This window comes from Bubalus bubalis, chromosome 2 (genome assembly GCF_019923935.1).
Source record: "Bubalus bubalis isolate 160015118507 breed Murrah chromosome 2, NDDB_SH_1, whole genome shotgun sequence".
Lineage (NCBI taxonomy): Eukaryota > Metazoa > Chordata > Mammalia > Artiodactyla > Bovidae > Bubalus > Bubalus bubalis.
In genome coordinates this window covers 6682069-6703279 of record NC_059158.1, presented here as the reverse complement: position 1 = coordinate 6703279, position 21211 = coordinate 6682069, and positions in this window count along the sequence as shown.

The window sequence follows — 21211 nt, the reverse complement described above, 5'->3', positions numbered from 1 at the left end:
GCCAAAAACCCCCAAAAATTCTATTTAAGCAATTTTCCCCCTCTCTATAGGAACCGAGCCTGTCAGCGGCATAAACACTTGCAATCCTGCACTTCCTTGGATGCATGTGCTATCGAAAAGGGAGGTGTTAATTGCTGTGCTAATTACAACATGATTGCTTTGCACTTGTTTTGCACTTGTAGGTGATTAAATTTTTAACGAAGCATATTACTTGGCACTGTTAGCACAGTTAACACATTTCTCTCTCTCTCTTTTATGCCTTGGGAGAAGTCCCGCACCACAGACCCTTCCCTGGCTGTGATGTGCTGTTGTTCTTTGGAACCAGCCTCTGTGCAAAGCTGTCGGTAACAGGACTCCAGCTTCCTGCTCGGGAAAGAGCAGCGGCCGATTATAATCCTACCCAGCGTGATGGCACTAGCCAGATGCGAACGCGGAACCCACAAAGGTATTAGCTAAAAATTAGGCAGCGCTGCCAACGCCAGTCTTCAGCCTTCGTTTAAAAACCGCAGCGACTCCAGCCAGTCGAGCGGCAGCGTCGTCGGAGGCTTTAGCAGGAAGGTAGAGAGATGACAGCAAGTTCCACGTGATTTATTTCTGCTCTCCAGCCCGCGTTCCCAGCTGAACGGGAGCGCGGGAAACCTGCAGCTGTTGTCTTGCGTCCCCGGTTCCCACTGTGCGGCAGGCTGCAGTCCTCGCCGGAAGCGGACTTCGTGTTTGCGCGCCTGTGCATGCAAACGCTCTGTCTTCCCTAGGCCTCCTTATTCACAAGTGCATGGGAACACAGTCTGGTTCTAAGCGAAGAGCTAAACGAGGCTGGGGTTCGCAACCAGCTGCTGGGGGTCTGAAACTGAATGTCATGCAGCTAAGTTGTCTTTCATGCTGCCTGTCAAAAAGCAAAGACACGAGAGACGCCAATCCAACCAGAAAACTCAAGCATCCAACTTTTTATGATTTAACTCTCGTGACTTGACAGTTTTTTGTTTTTTTTTTTTATTTTTCAGCAAGGATCCCTGGGATGGTCTTATGAGAGCCGAGTGAACAAAGGAAATAGATGAATTCAATTGCCCAGAAGTGCCTGTTCATCAGAGGCACTTTCCTGCTTGTAAGTCCACCCATGGGCCGGGTAGGGTAAAGTGGCAAAACTCATTCTCAAAGGCACATAAATTCCCTGAAGCCTGAGTTAAGATTTAAATTCTAAGCCTGAATAAATGTGTCTCTAGAACCTTTTATAAACGTTACCCTTCCAGAGGAAAAAAGTTGTCTCTATACCACATAGCTTAGAGAACCCCATGAAGGGTTCAGCCTGGTGAAGAAATGCACAAACCAGATATTAATAGATGTTGTTGTTGCTGTTCAGTCGCTCATTGGTGTCCAACTCTTTGCAACCCCCTGGACTGCGTCCCCTGTCCTTCACCATCTCCTGGAGCCTGGTCAAACTCATGTCCTTTGAGTCGGTGATGCCATCCAACCATCTCATCCTCTGTTGTTCCTTCTCCTCCTGCCTTCGATCTTTCCCAGCATCAGGGTCTTTTCCAATGAGTCAGTTCTTCACATCAGGTGGCCAGAGTATTGGAATTTCAGCTTCAGCATCAGTCCTTCCAGTGAATATTCAGGATTGATTTCCTTTATAACTGACTTGTTTGATCTTGCTGTCCAAGGGAGTCTCAAGAGTCTTCTCCAGCACCACAATTAGAAAGCATCAGTTCTTCAGTGCTCAACCTTCTTTATGGTCCCACTCGCACATCCGTACATGACTACTAGAAAAACCATAGCTTTGATTATATGGACCTAGTGAAAGGAATTGCTAAAAAATATTTGGGCTGCTATATATTGTGACATGACCGAGGGTTTGAAAGTAGCTTCTGTATTGGTGTTCCTTTGGCAAGAATATTATCTCTTATTATATAAAAATTAATTCCATTTTTAACTGTCATTTCCATGGTGTTCTTTCATTAAGAAAATCTTTTTCTAGTCTAATAATTTATTGGCTGCATTTTCTTTTTCTCTGTTTTGACTAAGGAGTTTAATTACTTTCATTTGCAAACTCTGCCTTTCTCATCAACTTTGTAGTTTATTATTTTTAATTTTTGGCCACACTGCTCAGTTTGTGGGATCTTAGTTCCTTAACCAAAGATTGAACCTAGGCCCTCTGCAGTGAAACTGTGGAATCCTAGTCACTGGACCACCAGGGAATTCCCTCAATTTTGTATTTTAGGTGTATCTATTGACTGCTTGACTTCACCTGGCTAGTCAATATCAAAACCATATAAGTAGGTGGTGTTTTTTCCCAAGGCGTCAGTTCATACCCCAAAGGGAAAGAGAGGCCAGTAACTTTCATACCTTACTAAGATGTATATTTCTCATGTGGGCAAAAAGGTGATTTGGGGAGATAGGAGTATTATGGACATGTGGGAGATAAAGCCAGATGTCCCGAAAATAACACGATTAATTCAGCAGTATTGCAACTTAATGTATGAAAATGTTTTGAGGGAGATTAGAGTTTTAGGCTGCTAAGGCCTGAGCATCCGTTTTTAGAGTTTATCATCAGTCTTTCAGTAAGTTTGTTCTGAAAAGCGTGAGACATCATTAGAGACAGCTGATCTGCCAACTTTTCAGAGGCTGTTTCTCTTTGCTGAGTCCACTTTTGCTGGACTCATTCTTGGTTCTTTCTTCCTCCTCTCTCCTACTCAGCTGCCCCTCCCAGCCCCATTCATAGATCGGCAACCTGAGAGATTCCCACAGACCTGAGACTCCAGGCTGAATGGGGGCTCAGCTACAACCGGCCCTAATGCCATGGGTATGTCAAGAATCTGCTGCTTCAGCAACATCAGAGGCTCTTTTCTCTTCCTTTTTTTGCTTTTTACAGTTTCTTTTTTCCTTTTCTTAAAAAAATATATACATATATATATTCTTTTTCAAATTCTTTTCCCACTGGCATTGTTACATAATATTGAGCAGAGTGTGCCCTACAGGAGGTCCTTGTTGGTTACCCGTTTTAAATATAGCAGTGTGGACATGTGCATCCCAAACTCCCCAACTATTCCTTCCCCCACCCTTCTCCCTGCAACCATAAGTTTGCAAAGTCTTTGAGTCTTTTTTTTTTTTGGATGGACAGGCTGAACCCCACTTTCTCCCTGACTGTTGAGGAGAAGAAGAGGAAATGCATGAGGCCAGATTCGTTTGTTTTCTGAGCTGATGCGCGGAGACACACATGCACGTGCGGTTTCCCAGAAAACCATGCCAAGTGTAGGCAGGATCGGCACACGTTCCCCGAGGGAATTCCAACGGGTAAATTTTATCTTGTTTCAAGAGAACCGCTTGAAGATGCCGGACAGGCATGGTGAGTTCATGGATGAGGAGGGTGGAATTCTCCCCCTCCCTAGAGGGTGAATTCTAGGTGGAATATTGCTTAGGGATTGTCACCTGCAGTTTTTTCCTTAAAGTGTTCTCCTGCTTTTTGTCCTGGCATCTGTTAGTCTCCTCTTCCGACCCTCACACTGAACACGAATTGCCCTGCAGGACTTTGATCAAACATTTTCTTCTCTGAAGCCTGAGAAAGAGTAAATAACCCTCTCCAATGTATGTGACAATGTCCTGTGGCTCACTCTGCTATTTATTCGATATATGGTCTTAAGATTAGTGCTGTGGTAAATAGAAAAATTTTGATGCATGCTGATTCTTGTTGTTATAATATTGTATTCTGATTATTTTAAAAACAACTTTCAAATTACAAACATTTTAAAGTGAAAGTGTAGTTGATTTATGGGTTTCCTGGTGACTGCAGCCATGAAATTAAAAGACGCTTACTCCTTGGAAGGAAAGTTATGACCAACCTAGATAGCATATTCAAAAGCACAGACATTACTTTGCCAACAAAGGTTTGTCTAGTCAAGGCTATGGTTTTTCCTGTGGTCATGTATGGATGTGAGAGTTGGACTGTGAAGAAGGCTGAGCACCGAAGAATTGATGCTTTTGAACTGTGGTGTTGGAGAAGACTCTTGAGAGTCCCTTGGACTGCAAGGAGATCCAACCAGTCCATTCTGAAGGAGATCAGTCCTGGGATTTCTTTGGAAGGAATGATGCTGAAGCTGAAACTCCAGTACTTTGGCCACCTCATGCGAAGAGTTGACTCATTGGAAAAGACTCTGATGCTGGGAGGGATTGGGGGCAGGAGGAGAAGGGGACGAAAGAGGATGAGATGGCTGGATGGCATCACTGACTCAATGGACGTGAGTCTGAGTGAACTCCGGGAGTTGGTGATGGACAGGGAGGCCTGGCGTGCTGGTATTCATGGGGTCGCAAAGAGTCAGACACGACTGAGTGACTGATCTGATCTGATCTGGTGACTCAGTGGTAAGGAATCTGCCTGCAATGCAGGAGATATGGGTTTGATCGCTGGGTCAGGAAGATCCCGTGGAGGAGAACATGGCAACCCACTGCAGTATTCTTGCCTGGAAAATCCCATGGACAGAGGAGCCTGGCGCGCGACAGTCCATAGGGTTGCGAACAGGCAGACACGACTAAAATGACTGAGCACGCGTGTGTGGTGGATTTACAGCGTTGTGTTAGTTCCTGGTCTACAGCAATGTGATTCAGTTTTATATGTATAAGCCCTCATGGAGCTTATATAAAAGAGTCTGACAAACAAATAAACAAGTGACACATGTAAATGTCAGATATTGGTAAGTGCCATGAGAAAAAATAAAGTGAGGAAGGAAGTTAGTTCACTGCAGAGGTGTCCACTGGTTGGGGAGATGCTTTATTGAATCAGTGGACCAGGGTGATCTTACTGTTAAATTGCAGGATGCCAAGAGCCTGGAAGGAGCTCAACAAAAAGAGCCATAGGAATATCATGGGGAAAGGCATTTGAGCCAAAGGGAACAGAATGTGCAAAGGCCCTGAGGCAGAAATGCTTTTTGGTGTGTGTGAGGAATAGGAAGTTAGTGTGGCTGAACGGGAATGAATGAGGGGGATAAAGGAAAAAGATGGGACAAGAGAGGCAGAGGTGTTCCAGATATTTTTCAATCACCAGCTATTCAAAGATAACTTAGGGAGCCTCCAGGACCTCAAATTCACTGTGGACAGTGGCTGCAGCCAAGAAATAAAAAAATGCTTACTCCCTGAAAGGAAAGCTATGACAAATCTAGACAGCATATACAAAGCAGAGTTATCACTTTGCCAACAAATGTCCGTCTAGTCAAAGCTATGGTTTTTCCAGTAGTCATGTATGGATGTGAGAGTTGGACCATAAAGAAGGCTGAGCACTGAAGAACTGATACTTTTGACTTGTGGTGCTGGGGAAGACTCTTGAGCGTTCCCTTGGACTGCAAGGAAATCAAACCAGTCATCCTAAAGGAAATCAACCCTGAATATTCATTGGGAGGACTGATGCTGAAGCTCCAATACTTTGGCCATCGGATGCGAGGAGCCGACCCATTAGAAAACACCCTGGTTCTGGGAAAGATTGAAGGCCAAAGGAGAAGGGGGTGGCAGAGGATGAGATGATTAGATAGCACCACCAACTCGGTGGGCATGAGTTTGAGCAAGCTGTAGGAGTTGGTGATGGTTAAGGGAGCCTGGCGTGCTGCAGTCCATGGGGTCGCAATGAGTCGGACATGACTTAACGACTGAATGAAAACAAACAAAAAAGCAACTTCAAGGCACCGTGTGCTAGCAGATTTGTGCTTGTTTATTTGTTTGAGTGAACAGGGTGATTAAAAGTGTGAACTAATTAAGGGAGGAGGGCAGTGTTTTGGGAACTGCTGGTTAGAGATGATAGAGGGAAATCTAAGAAAAAATGCCATTTGTTCTGTCAAAAATGCAGGAGAATTTTGGTAGGTTTGAAGTTATTCATACTGGTAGGAGAGAGTCATGCGAAAAATAGACTTTGAATAGCACTATTTCAATTTGGCTTTAGAATAGCGGGTCCCAACCTTTTTTGCACCAGGGACCGGTTTCATGGAAGACAGATTTTCCACAGATGAGGTGGGGGGATGGTTTCAGGATGTTTCAAGTGCATTATGTTTATTGTGTACCTTATTTCTATTGTTATTACATCAGCTCTGCCTCGGGTCATCTGGCACTTAGAACCCAGGGGTTGAGGACCCCTGCTTTAGAAGATAGCACCTCATTTTTAGTAAAAACTTCTTAATTAGGCTTTTTCTATCTATTAAAATATGTTAGTATTTTTCAATGATACATAAACAGAGTGGCAGGAGATAACCCAGAAGCTTGGGACAAGAGCGGGACGTCTTGCAGTGGATAATCCCTAAGTATATAAATGAGAGCTGTCAGTAATGGCAGTGGAAATTTTCTTAGGCTCCTTTCCTGTGTTTTCATGAGATTGATAAGAGACATGCTCATAAGTCTCCTTTCTAGGGTTAAAAAGGGTCTCATAGCACATTGATAGTTGAACAATTAATTAAACTTAAGGCAAACTCCATTTTCATTATCAGGAATAAAGTTGATGTTTTCTAAACAAGGGATCCTAGTTATATTTGTGCTGCACTAAGCTGTTTCAGTCGTGTCCAATTCTGCGTGACCCTAGGGACTAGAGCACCCCAGATTCCTCTGTCCGTGGGATTCTCCAGGCAAGAACACGGGAGTGGGTTGCCATGCCCTCCTCCAGGGGGTCAAATCTAAATCTCTTATGTCTTGTGCGTTGGCAGTCAGGTTCTTTACCACTAGTACCACCTGGGGAGTCAGTTATATTTAAACGCAGCTAAAAACTGGATATTTCCATGCGTCACACTCATTTGATTTTTAGTATTTTCTGCCAAGAAAAGCAAACAATACCCATCCAAAACTTTGGACTGTCGGATTTTTCTGAAGCACTTTTAGTGTTCTTCACATTTCTTTGTAGAACCTCCCTCCATACTGTTTGTAGGTCACTCTTATCAAATGCTAGTCCTATGACTTGGCTTGGACCAGAAAGACTCAGCACATCTGAGCTTCCCTGATGTCTAGGAGTCCAGGTACCCGGTCAGATGGTATTTCCTCACTCATCCAGGGTTTCGGGTCCAGTAGCTTGGCCTCAGTGATGCCCAGATTCCTGTCAAAGTGCAGACAAGGGGACAGTTAGCACCGCAACCAGATTGGCTCTTTTTTTAAAAAAAAAATTATTTTATTATTCTTATTGTTGTTTATTTATATATTTTTGGCCATGTTGCACAGCATGTGGGATCTTAGTTCCCTAACTGGAGATTGACCCCCCTCCCTACCCCTCGCCCCGCCTCTCCGTATTGAAGGCTCGGAGTCTTTACCCCTAGACCACCAGGAAAGTCCCTAGATTGTCTCTTTTATCAGCAAGAACTCGCAGGCTAATAATACTTGTGCTGGTTCATCTCAGACTCTGTGAAAAAGAACTGAAGACTTTGCCCAGAAAATACAGGTATTACCATCAGATTGTGGAAAACAGTACAAATATGCTGCTGCTGCTGCTGCTGCTGCGTCGCTTTAGTCCTGTCTGATTCTGTGCGACCCCATAGACGGCAGCCAACCAGGCTTCCCGTCCCTGGGATTCTCCAGGCAAGAACACTGGAGTGGGTTGCCATTACTATGAGAAGGTGTGAAATAGACCAAAAAAATAGATAAAAAGCAGTGTCACGTGTGACGCTGGCATTTTGTGTGGGTGACAAGTGTCGGCTGCTATGGGACAGGGAAAGAGCACCCTAGACAAGCACTGCCAGGAAGATGATCAGAGTTCAGGATAAATTGAACTGGGAAGACAGATAAATGTTGTAGAAACAGAAAATCTCCAAATGCACTGAAATAGCATGGAGCGAAAAGCCACAATCGGAGGTGATCTAGGTTGTGCAGTAAGGATCGGTTGCATGCAAATTCAATGGAACTGGGTTTCTGGTAAGAATCATCACTTTGGGGTGTCCCTGGTAGCTCAGTAGTAAGGAATCTGCCTGTGAAGGCACGAGACTTGGGTTCAATCCCTGGTCTAGGAAGATCCCACATGCCACGGAGCAATTATGCCTGAGCAGCACAACTGTTGAGCCTGTGCTCTAGAGCCTGCAAACCACAACTACTGAAGCCCATGAACTTGGGCTCCACAGAGAGAGAAGCCACTGGAATAAGAAGCCCGTGCACACAATTACAGAATAGCCCCTGGTTGCCACAAATAGAGAAAAACATGCCCAGCAACGAAGACCCAGAACAGCTAAAAATAAATAAATAAAATTACATTTAAAAAATCATTATCTGAGTTCTTTATGTTGCTTAGTTGCTTTCATCAACACTAGATGGTCCCTTCATCTGGGGGGCCATTTTTCACAAAGAAGCACAGCTTGCTGCAGAGAGGCAGAACTTGAGTTCTGGCTTAGACCTGGGTTAACTTTCTGGCCCCTCCACTGACTAGCAGGGCGACCTTGAGCGGATTATTTAATTGATCCATGCCTCATTGTGTTTCTCCACAAAATGAAATACTTCCCGTAAAACTTTGAGCACAAACTTCTTGGTACCCAGTAAACATTCAAAGGTGGATATTTCGATTGCTATTTCTGCGAATTGCTATGTGTGATAATTAGCAGAGAACACGTTGAGATTTCCAGGGTAGGTGGGTGGATAGACTCAGTCCCTGCTGAGCTAATAGGTTTTATCCAGATACCTTTGGTTAGAACTTTTGGCTTAGAAAAATGGCAAATTATCCTGTATGATGAACCACCAGGGTGGTGCACGATGACTTGAAACCTCGCTTGTCAATGTCTGCCAGTGGCGAGGATCTATGAGACTTTCTTCTCCTCTCTCCCTTGGAAAGAACAGCTGGACACCAGCCTGCGTGTGCTTGTAAACAGTGATTAAATTACCCTGTAAACTTGTCTTCTCCAGGCAGAATGAACTTGGTTCTTTTAACCTTTCCTGAGCATGGTTTTGATTTTCTGTCTCTTTAATCATCTCTGTGGCTCTTTTGTGAACCTTCTCCAAGTTCTCCGTGTCCTTCAGTTTGCTCTGGAGCGCCTAACTGCTCAAAGTTCTTCACTAAGAGTTTTCACAGCACAGAGTTTACCATCTCTAGGTGCCCGACTGTATCTGTGCACACAGGCCAGCCTTCTTTTCAAACGTGCTGCTTTGCCATGGAATTATATTAATGACACCCTGCTTTTGAACAACCAAGTCCCTTTCAAAGGACTTTCCTCCATGCAATTTACTTTGATCTACATTACAATCGAGTGAGCTAGTTGTAATCATCTCCCCTTTGCAGATGAGGAGACTGAGATTCAGAAGGATTCAGAGGCTTGCCTGAGGTCACAGAGGCAGTAATGTTATGGTTGGGACGGGTCTTAGGACTCTGGTCACTCATTGTAAAGTTTTTTCCACAGCATCCAGCTCATGCCAATAAACAGTCTGTAAAGTACACGGTCATCTAAATAATTTTCTGCTCTACTTCCCGAGAGCTCTTTTTTCCACTGTAGTTGGATTGGTTTCATGAATTTCTCCACCAAACCTTTCCATAATCCTTCCATCTGACTTAGGGATCCTTCAGGATTGTGACCACTGTGTGGGGGTGCTGAGTGATCAGTTGGAAAGAGTAGACTTCTGCTGATGCATCCTGAGGAAAGCCCTTGGAGAGGGGCTTTGGAAACATTGAGTTTTTCTTTAGTGTTATTCCAAAATGACCGATTGAGAGTTTTCCTCCTAACGATCCATGTGGCAGTGAGAAACTCTGACCTGTAGGCTTCTTTGCTTACTGTTTCCATTAAAAAGGATTCTTTATGTTTTATTTTTGTGGTGGCCAGGGTTGGGGAGAAGGGGATTCTAAATCTGCCCCAGTGCACTGTCCTCTTGTAAGTCCTGTGGGCTGGAGCACTGGGCAAGCATGGCTTCTCATGTACGTGACCAAGCTTCTTCGGAGGATCAATCTGCCCAGCTCAAGGTCAAGACCATCTCTTAATGTTTATATAGATTTGTTTTCCCACTCTCGAGGAGTGATAGACACTGAATGCTAAATACTCCCTAACTACTAAAAAGGTAAGCACAGTTCATAGTTCTGGATCTAGAAAGCCTCATGACGTATATTCCATCATTGAGGAAGGATTTAAAAAGAAGCTTACTCACCTATATGTTGGATATTTAAAAAATAAACTCACCGACTCTTTGATGGAATTAATGAGTCAATTAAACTGTTTTAAAAGTATTCCCACACCCATCTGCAGCAATAGTTAAAGAGGATCTTTTTAAATAAAAATGCTGAGGCAGGGTGGTTAACAATAAAGATTAGAGAAAGAGAGTGGTAACAACTCGACAGTGTTTTGCAGCCATGGCTGCATTTGAGTCAGCTAGGTGGAGGATGCAGGTGTAATAAATAATCCCATTTCCCCAGTCCGTGTCAGTCTGATTTCTTTCTTTCTTTCTTTCTTTCTTTTTTTATGCTGCACTGGGTCTTCACTGTTGTACAGACTTCTCTAGGTGTGACAAGTAGGCTTAGTTGCCTCGAAGCACATGGGATCCTTGACCAGGGATCAAACCTGCGTCCTCTGCATTGGAAGGCAGATTCTTAACCACTGGATACTTAGGGAAGTCCCTGCCATTTGGATTTAATTGGTTGAGTTGGAGCCCCGCAACAATTTTATTTAAAGCTCCTCAGATGACTTAAAGTAGCCATGGTTGAGATACAATAATAAGGGAAAGAGAGGAGCCTGGGGTGTGAGGATCACTGCAGGAAAATGCTTCTTATTACCTGGCTTGGGTTTGCTCAGCTCTGGGTAGCTGGCCTTGATGCTTGTAACCATGAGAAGGCCCAAGATGGTATCCAATGGACCTGGAGAGTGTAGGGATGCTCACCATCTTGAGGGACCTTGGATCTGATGTTATAGGCACATCTTCTAATCCACGTGATCCAGCAGACCTGCGGTATGAGAGCCTCCGGTCTCCAGTGTCAATGGATTTCTCTGGGAAGCTTTTCTTAGATGAACTTAGTCATAAGGATCTCCTGGGGGTGCTTGTTAAATATAAATATTCCTAAACTCTTACCCTGGAGATTCTGATTCATGAGTTCTGGGATGGGGCACTAGTGGGTCTAGCCACTAAAAAGTGCTCTGGGTCAGTCTCATGGGCAGGCAAGTTTAGGAAATTTGGAATGCAGTAGATTCAGTTAAGGAACTCGTAGGAGGCATGGCTTTCCCAAAATCAGATTTCCTTAAAATCAAATTTAATAGGCCTAGATTGAGGCCCAGGAATTTCCATTCTTAGCAACACTCCTTTACTCCTCAGGTGTGTCTGATGTAGGTAATTCTTTGCTCATTGTTAGAAATGCTGCCCCAGGGGAGAATTGCTATTTTTTTCAAAGGTCTCCTCTGTGCCTGATCCTGTCCCAGCTGTTGGAAGCCTTTGTGCACATTTAATCTCCCTTCTGTCCTTGTAGGCATGTCCAGGACCTGTGCTGCTTCTTGAGGACCAGTTGGTCTTGGAGTCCCCACTGACCACATTCTCAGCCTCCTTCATGGTCTTATTGCTATCCTTTGCCAAAGTACCCAAACCTGACATTATGTAATTCTACACAGTTAAGGCAAAAAGGAAATTATGTTGATATATAGACCTTACAGTTTGAAAAATCCACACTAAAGCCATAACAGTTAAGATAGGTGTGAAAGTCACTCAATCTTGTCCTACTCTTTGTGACCCCATGGACTGTAGTCCATTGAATTCTCCAGGCCAGAATACTGGAGTGGGTAGCCTTTCCCTTCTCCAGGGAATCTTCCCAACCCAGGGATCTCCCGCATTGCAGGCAGATTCTTTACCAGCTGAGCCACAAGGGAAACTCTAAGATAGGTTAGGGCACACATATCATATAATTCAATGGTAAATGGTTGTAATGGCATTTATTGACTCAAGAAGTTGAAAAGTCCAACATTCTAGTAAGTTTCAGGAGCACTTTGATCAGCTCCCAGGCTCTGTGTTTTCAAGATCTGTTTGGCTTTGCCCTTGCCCTTCTCGAGTGATGTCATTCTCAGTTTGGACTTTCCCAGCAGGAATGGTTGCAGCAGCTCCTGACTTTCCATGTCTGAGGCACATCTTCTTGGAGGAAGAGAGAATTTCTCTTCCTTGAACCTTTAAACAAAATGCTGGACATTTTCCTGATTAACTTAGCTTCAGGATCATCCCTGAATCAAGAATTAAACTGACTGGCACAGGGTAACCGGGGTCCACCCTGGTGGAGTGGAGGGACCCTTTGTCTTTATGACTGAAATTGGGATTCGGTGAAATGGATGCTTCCAAAGAAACTAACAGTGTCCATTACAAAAGCACTCCATCTTATTCTACTATGACTGAGTATAAACAAGACATCGTTTTGTGGGTCTGTTGTTTTCTATTTTAATAGAAGATTATGAGGGGTGCCTTTGAATGGGGTCAAAATCACCTCCCTAAATGCTAGAAATAAAAGTATTTGGTTGAGGGACTTCCCTGGGGGCCCAGTGGTTAAGACTTTGCCTTCTAGTGAAGGAGGGTGGGCAGGTTCAATCCCTGGTCAGGGAATTAAGATCCCTCACACCTTGTGGCCCAAAAATGATAATGTATAACAGAAACAATATTGTAACAAATTCAATGAAGACTTTAAATAATGGTCCACATAAGAACAATCTAAAAAATACAAATAAATAAAAATAATTGGTTGAGACCCTAGCTTTTCATACCACATAGCATGGAAGATGGGTCAGTTCCAACAGAGTGGCTAAACCAGCTGTTTATAGAAATTCTGGCTCCCTCATTCTTATGGGCCTAATCATAATTCTTGCTACCATCTATTACTATTGTGTTAATTATTTCCCACAATTTATCCTACTGACTTTCCACAAGGTAGAGAAGTAATGGAGGCTCAGAGGAGTTAAGTAACTTGCCCAGGGTCACACAGCTAGTGAAAGCCTGGGCAAGACTGGTCTGGGACCCAGGTGTATCCACTTCTGAGAAAGAGAGGCCAATGTTCTTCCCTTTCTGTGCTCCTCATAGGAAGTATTTGTGTCCTTTTCATTATAGGGGACTGGAATGCAAAAGCGGGAAGTCAAGAGATACCTGGAGTAACAGGCAAATCTGGCCTTGGAGTATAGAATGAAGCAGGGCAAAGGCTAACAGATTTTTGCCAAGAGAACGCACTGGTCATAGCAAACACCCTCTTCCAACAACACAAGAGAAGACTCTACACATGGACATCACCAGATGGTCAACACCAAAATCAGATTGATTATATTCTTTGCAGCCAAAGATGGAGAAGCTCTATACAGTCAGCAAAAACAAGACCAGGAGCTGTCTGTGGCTCAGATCATGAACTCCTTATTGCCAAATTCAGACTTAAATTGAAGAAAGTAGGGAAAACCACCAGACCATTCAGGTATGACCTAAATCAAATCCCTTATGACTATACAGTGGAAATGAGAAATAGATTCACGGGATTAGATCTGATAGGCAGAGTGCCTGATGAACTATGGACAGAGGTTCATGACACCGTACAGGAGACAGTGATCAAGACCATCCCCAAGAAAAATAAATGCAAAAAGGCAAAATCATTGTCCGAGGAGGTCTTACAATTAGCTGAGAAAAGAAAAGACACGAAAGGCAAAGGAGAAAAGGAAAGATATAAGCATCTGAATGCAGAGTTCCAAAGAATAGCAAGGAGAGGTAAGAAAGCCTTCCTCAGCGATCAGTGCAAAGAAATAGAGGAAAACAACAGAATGGGAAAGACTAGAGATCTCTTCAAGAAAATTAGAGATACCAAGGGAACATTTCATGCAAAGATGGGCTTGATAAAGGACAGAAATGGTATGGACCTAACAGAAGCAGAAGATATTAAGAAGAGGTGGCAAGAATACACAGAAGAATTATACAAAAATGATCTTCATGACCCAGATAACCATGATGGTGTGATCATTCACCTGGAGCCAGACATCCTGGAATGTTAAGTCCAGTGGGCCTTAGAAAGCATCATTATGAACAAAGGTAGTGGAGGTGATGGAATTCCAATTGGGCTGTTTCAAATCATAAAAGATGATGTGGCTAAAGTGCTGCACTCAATATGCCAGCAAATTTGGAAAACTCAGCAGTGCCCACAGGACTGGAAAGGGTCAGTTTTCATTCTAATCCCAAAGGAAGGCAATGCCCAAGAATGCTCAAACTACCGCAGAATTGCACTCATCTCACACACTAGCAAAGTAATGGTCAAAATTCTCCAAGCCAGGCTTCAATAGTACATGAAGTGTGAACCTCCAGATGTTCAGGCTGGATTTAGAAAAGGCAGAAGAACCAGAGATTAAGTTGCCAACATCTGTTGGATCATCAAAAAAGCAGGAGAGTTCCAGAAAAACATCTACTTCTGTTTTATTGACTATACCAAAGCCTTTGACTGTGTGGATCACAACAAACTGTGGAAAATTCTTAAAGAGATTGGAATACCAGACCACCTGACCTGCCTCTTGAGACATCTGTATGCAGGTCAGGAAGCAACAGTTAGAACTGGACATGGAACAACAGATTGGTTCCAAATCGGGAAAGGAGTATGTCAAGGCTTTCACCCTGCTTATTTAACTTATATGCAGAGTACATCATGTGAAATGCTTGTGGAAAGTTATGCATTTTGAGCCGGGGGCTTCCCTGGTAGCTCAGCAATAAAGAATCCGCCTGCAATGCAGGAGACAAGGGTTCGATCTCTGGGTCAGGAAGATCCCCTGGAGGAGGGCATGGCAACCCACTCCAGTGTTCTTGCCTGGAGAATCCCATTGGACAGAGCAGCCTGGCAGGCTACATTCCATGGGATTGCAAAGAGTCAGACTGAAGCAACTGAGCACAAACACGCGTAATTTGTGTGAGCTAGGGCTTCCCTGGTGGCTCAGAGGTTAAAGCGTCTTCTTGGAATGTGGGACATCGGGGTTCGATCCCTGGGTCGGGAAGATCCCCTGGAGAAGGCAATGGCAACTCACTCCAGTACTCTTGCTTGGAAAATCCCATGGAGGGAGGAGCCTGGTGGGCTACAGTCCATGGGGTCGCAAAGAGTTGGACATGACTGAGTGACTTCACTTTCACTTTCACTTTCCAGCAACAGTAGAATTTACCAAACCAAGAAATTAATCTGTTGTTACCAGGCTGAGACATCGAGAAGCCAGGAAGGGGCCTGGAGGTTGGGCCAGAGAGCAGACAGGATGTGTTTCAATGAGCCAGGAAACAGAGCTCTCATTTCAGAACCCTGAGTCCTAGAAACTCCCCTGGACACTGATGAAGGAGCCATGTCTGGGGGCCTGGTAACCATGTGAAGACACTGTATCAACACTGGCTATTGTCTAATAAAATAGAGTATCTATTAGAGTATTGTCTAATAAAATAAAGTAAAAGTCTAGTTCTTAAATATTGAAACAGTATTGGCAAAATTACATGCAACATGTAGAATTAGAATATGCTCTTAGGAACTTATCTTTATTTGAAAATGCTTGCAAAGGCCCTGCAGTTTCCTTAGGGCATTAAAAAGCAAAATCAAAAACCAACTTCTTCATATGTAGCATAGTTTTATAAATTTGGCCTAAAATATAGATTTCACAACAACAGCCAAGTCCCAAGCGAAATCCTTTGGGTCATTCACTTTCCCTAGAAAAAAAAGTGAGGTTAAATCTCCAGCTTAAGGCGGGGAGTCTTCACCGCACCCTTCAGATTAAGCCGGAGTCAGCTAGACAGGAAAGGTGTGACTCGGTGAGTCAGGGACTCAAGAGAAAAGGCTGTGCTCGACTGTCTGGCCTCCCAGCCAAGGCCTTTGCCTACCGCCTTCTGGCCACTGGCCACGCCTGTGCCAAAGCCTCAGGTCTACTCACAGAGACTCTGACACTCCACGCCCGCTGTCTGTGCCTAAATGAGGCTGATCAAGTTTTCTCCTCTGACGCATCTTTGTCCATGGTGGAAGGGATATTCACAACCATTTCCTGGGTGGTTGGTTCCCCTCTAGCTCTAAATATCCTGATCCCAAACCAACAGAAGATACGTTTTAGCCCGACCCAGGACTGTCCCTTCCTGCTTCACCTCGTTTTGCATCCATAAGGGTAATAAATGTGGTCTGCGCAGGAGGGAGTGATGTGGGGAGGGAGCACTTCCAGTCCTCAGGATCAGAGGACACGAGGCACTTGGTAGGAAAAAAAATGAGTTTCCTACATTTTAATGTTTCTGAATTCCTAAGAATACTAATACGAAGTTCTGAAAGCAGGTGCTATTATAAAAATGCAGTGTAGAACTCCATTTACTTATCAAGGCTTTCATGTAAAACAAATATTCCATTAAAGGCAGCATGCTTTGGGCTTCTGATTAGATCACAGAAGTATAAAGATCATGGGGTTTTATGTGTCTGTAGGATGTGAACCAGCAAAGTTCCTTCCTCTGACCCTTACTTTTTAATATAATCCTGTGTAGAGAAGCATACTATTTCTCTCCACTGTTCTTATTCAGTGCACTCTTCTCGGATTTGCATTCTTGGAATAAGTTGTAAGTTTACAGAGCAGACATTTTAGAACCAAAAACGAACCCACAAACCTTTGAAGGGGCTTCCCAGGTGGCTCAGTGGTAAAGAATCTGCCTGCCAAGCAAGAGATTCCCAGGAGACGTGGGCTTGATCCCTAGATAGGGAAGATCCCCTGGAGAAGGAAATGGGGATGCGCTCCAGTACTCTTGCCTGGAAAATCCCATGGACAGAGGAGCCTGGTGGGTTACAGTCCATGGGGCCACAAAACAGTCGGACACAGCTTAGAGACTAAACAATGATGGTCTTTCAAGATCTTGCTCTACACCGCAGATGGGGAGGAATGCTCATTCCCAGCTCTGCTGCTGGAATGAGGATGGACAGGAAAGACTCTGATGGTGTAAACCTCAGCCCAGTGGCTTTCCTATCTAAGATGCATTCCACTTTACAGTCCAGAAAGCTCTTTTTTAAAAAAAATAATGGAAGTGTTTGACTCCTAGGCTGGAATTTTCAGCATTTAAAAAATATAATGGTTTACATACTGTGCAGTGATTTGTAAAATGTGAGTGCCGGCGAAAGCAATGGTTACGCAGCACAACATTATCTTATTTTTAGTTACACAACCAGTAAAACAGCTGGAGGTCTAAAATCATGGCCTAGCACTAAATGCATTTCTACATTATATCCCATGCAGTAAGGGCCTGTCCTTTCAGTGAGAGGAGAGGAGAAAGTGAAGTGATTACCGCTAAATTAACACTTTCAATTTTAATAGAGAAGCCGAGCCTACATAAAAACATCAGAATTAGAATCTGTGCCAGTTAGACATTGTACTGTATACAGTGTGCGTCTAAGCCACACTGATATTCAATCGCAGTGTCTGATCAAATGAACCCTTCCTCATTAGTCAAGGGCTGATATCTACCCACATTCACTAAAGGATTCACCAGCAGAATATTTTACGTGATGGCTTCTTAATGTAGTTAATAGAACCATCTTGGCAATAATGGTAAAATATAATTGGTGCTTAGCAGGGCTTGTTTTTGTTTCCTCTGTGGAAGGATGAAATAGTCTATAGCACTGCATCCCCTTTATCTTTAAAACCAACCTTTTCAGCTAGGTCAGTGATTTTTCTACAGCAAATCCAGGAAATATTAGGTTCTGGATTTGCTGACAATGACTCATTTGCCGGCCGCCCCCCACCCCACCCCCCCACCCAAGCCAAATAGGGCAATTTCGTATGGTCTGACCCAGAGTGTTTTATAAAAACTTTCACACAGAAGCACAAGCACACATGTGTTTGGTGCTGATGTATTTATTTGTTGTAAAAATTGAGGATTTTGAAGGTAAATGTTTCCTGATTTTTTCCCCCACTGATCTTTCTTTGGTGGTTGTGTCTAAGAGTTGACTGGGAGGTGGTGATTAGATCTTCCCCTCATGATCCATCTGCCGGCTCTCAAGCCACACAATAATACAGCAAATACAAATAAAACATGTTTTTATTCATTATAATAAAATGGGAAGGAATGTATCTTTGCTACATTTATTGCTCTAAATCAAAGCTTCTAAAAACAATCTCTTGACAAGTCCCCTGGACCCCACCTCCCCACTGTTCTTACAACCTGATTCAGCCATTTAATTTAAATTCTTATTGAATCATTTCTTCTAAGGAAATTAAGTTCTTCCTTCAGCCATGGGCTTTCCTGCCACGCCTAAGCACCCAGCACCCAGAGTGGGTCCAACTCCAAAATCTTATATGAAATCCTCCTCTTTGATCAAAAACTTTGATCATGACGACTCAATCACTCCCTTGAAAGTCTCCTTTGACTCTGAAAGAGAATGGATATGTATATATACATATATGTATGGATATATATATGAATGGATATGTATCAGTTCAGTTCAACTGAATCACTTTGCTGTACACCTGAAACCAACACAAAGTTGTAAAGCAGCTATTAATGTACTTCAATATAAAATAAAAATTAAATAATAGAAAAGCCTTCTTTGAGACGTTCAGTGCCTTGACTCAACTTTCTTTACTCCATATCATTTTTGCTATTGTAAAAAATATGATTTAAAATTATATCTCCTAATTATTTGCTGCTAGTATATAGGAATGTGATGAACATTTTTTGTTATTCTGGTCTCAGCGACTTAGCTAAATGTTAATGCCAATAATTTACAGGGGGATTTTATGGGGCTTACTATGAAGAAAGATAGTGTGTTTTTGTTTTGTTTTGTTTTTTTTTTCAATTTATCTTGCTTTTGAACCTTTTCTCAGTTTACTCTCACTGGCTGGTTAGGCGCTCCAGTACAGGGGTGAGTAAAAGATGTCATCAGTGTCTTGTTTTCCGATTTTAAAGCCAATGCTTTCAACATTTCACTATTTAGGATGATATTTGTATTAGTTGTTAAAAGTCTCCTTAGGAGGTTAAAGGTATTCTGGTCAATTTTTAGTTTGCTAACTTTTTAAAAAAATGGTCTTTTCCCATCTAAATATTGAGAAAAGCAATATTTTAAGTGATTTTAAGTGGAGTCTTAAATGAATAAGTATTCTTACAAGAAACCAATTTTGCGTTCCAGGGCTAACCTCAATTTGGCCTTTTAATTAGATCATTAAATTTTTTTTTTTTGCTAATATCTTGTTTAGATTTTGCACCTATGTTCATGGGTGAGAATTGCCTGTAACACTCGTTTCTTAAAGGTTGATATTGTTGGTGCTGATAGCAAGCATCTCAAAGGGAAATAGACCCTGATTCTAATTTTTTTCTCTTTTCTGTCAGTTTGGGTAAGGTTGGAATAAGTTCTTTAAAAGTTTGCTGAAGACGCTGCCTTGATCAAGTTGTTTTTGTGAGAAAGTTTTGATTACATGAATGATTGGATAACTATTTGGTTTTTCTAGTTCTTTCCCAGTTAGTTTTCTTGAGTTAAATTTCTTTCGGTGAATTTCTCCAGTTCACCTAATTTTTGGAAATGTATTGGCTTATTGTTCAGAATATCTTTATCTTTTAGGATCTTTGTAGCATTTGTAGTTATGTCCCTGTATTCACCCTATTAATGCTTTGTTATACACTTTCTCTTTTCTTTGGATTAATCCTACAAGAGATTGTCAACTTAACTAGTTTTTTCCAGGAACCAACTTTGGGCTTTGTTGATCTCTAGTCTATGTCATTTTCTATCTTTTTAATTTCTGCTCCTTTTATTTTGCCTTCCTTCTGCTTTCTTTACTTTCTTTTTCTTGTTTTTTATCTGACTTCTTAAGAGGGATGCTTTTTGTATTTTCAGCTTTATTTTAAATAGCAGCATTTAAAGCTAGAAACACTTCTCTAAGTAACATTTCAGTCATATTCCATGTTTTAATATGTGTATTTTCATGATCTGTCTGTTTTAGCTTTTCTAATTTTCATTATAATTTTTTTTTTCTCACGAGTTGTTTGGGAGCATGACTTAAACTTCCAAATCAATGTTTTTTGCTTAGCTTTCTGTTATTAATTTTTAACCTAATGTCATTGTTGTGACATTATTGTGTTCCCTGGGTCCGGAAGATACTCTGGAGAGGGAAATGGCACCCCACTCCAGTACTCTTGCCTGGAGAATCCCATGGACGGAGGAGCGTGGTAGGCTACAGTCCTTGGGGTCCCAAAGAGTCGGACACGAATGAGCGAACTCACTTCACTTCACTTAATTGTTGTGAAAGAACTTGACCACATGACACCTTCTTTTCAGTGGGTTAAGACTTGTTTCATTCCAAAAATGTCCTGGTTATCTTAAAACAAATTAATATTCAATTTGGGGGTGGTACATAAATCCAGCCTTGTTACTTGAATTGTGAAATGTCTTATAAATTTTTACTTTTTATTGTTGTTTATATTTGCTCCATCTAACAATTATTGATAAGGTTGTGTTAAAATGTTCTGCAAAGATGGTTGGTTTGTAAATTCATCCTTATAGTTCTGTTAGTACTTTTTCTCCTTTAATTTTAATATATTTTTGGGATCATTTATTAAGTATGTAAAAGTTTAGAATTATTATATATATTTTTGCGTATGAATTGAAGTGGTTATAATATAGAATGAACTGTTATCTTTACAAATACGTTTCCTTAAAGTATTTTTATTGTATGGTTCTATATTAATATAGCTAAGTAGCTTTTCTTTTGGCTGGTATTTTCCTGGTGTATTTTCCATCTTTTTACTTTCAACCTTTCTGTGTCCTTATGCTTTAAGTATGTAAATGGCTAAAAGCCAGGTTTCTATTTTTATCCAGGCTATCACACTTTGAGTGTGTTGGGTTTTATTTCTGCTATTTTATATTTTCTACTTGTCTTACATTTCTACATTTCTTTCTTCCATCTCTTGCCTTCTTTTGGACTGATTTGTTTTTCTCATTCTATTCTTTTCCCTCTAGCTTTGAAAGTGATAAATTATAATTTTACTCTTGATTTCTCCAGACATGCAACAGGTTTACGTAATAAGTTAATCAGCGTTTTTACCCTCCTTGCCAATAGTGCAAGTAACCTGTTCACCATCTTACTACCCATGGGCTATTTAAATTCTTTATTTTTACTGTTACACATTAAGTGTTTACAAATTGGATCCTTTTTGTTTCAGTATAGTTTGCTAAATGAATGGATGAATAAACGAAATAATCAGCCTCTGGATAAAGACAGACAAATAAAAAAAATGGAACATGAATTGATAATTAGAAGGGCTCCAATATTGCTTTTTTTTTTGCATGGAGGAAGGAGAAGAGAAAGGAGGACAATCAGTGGTGATTTTGAATATA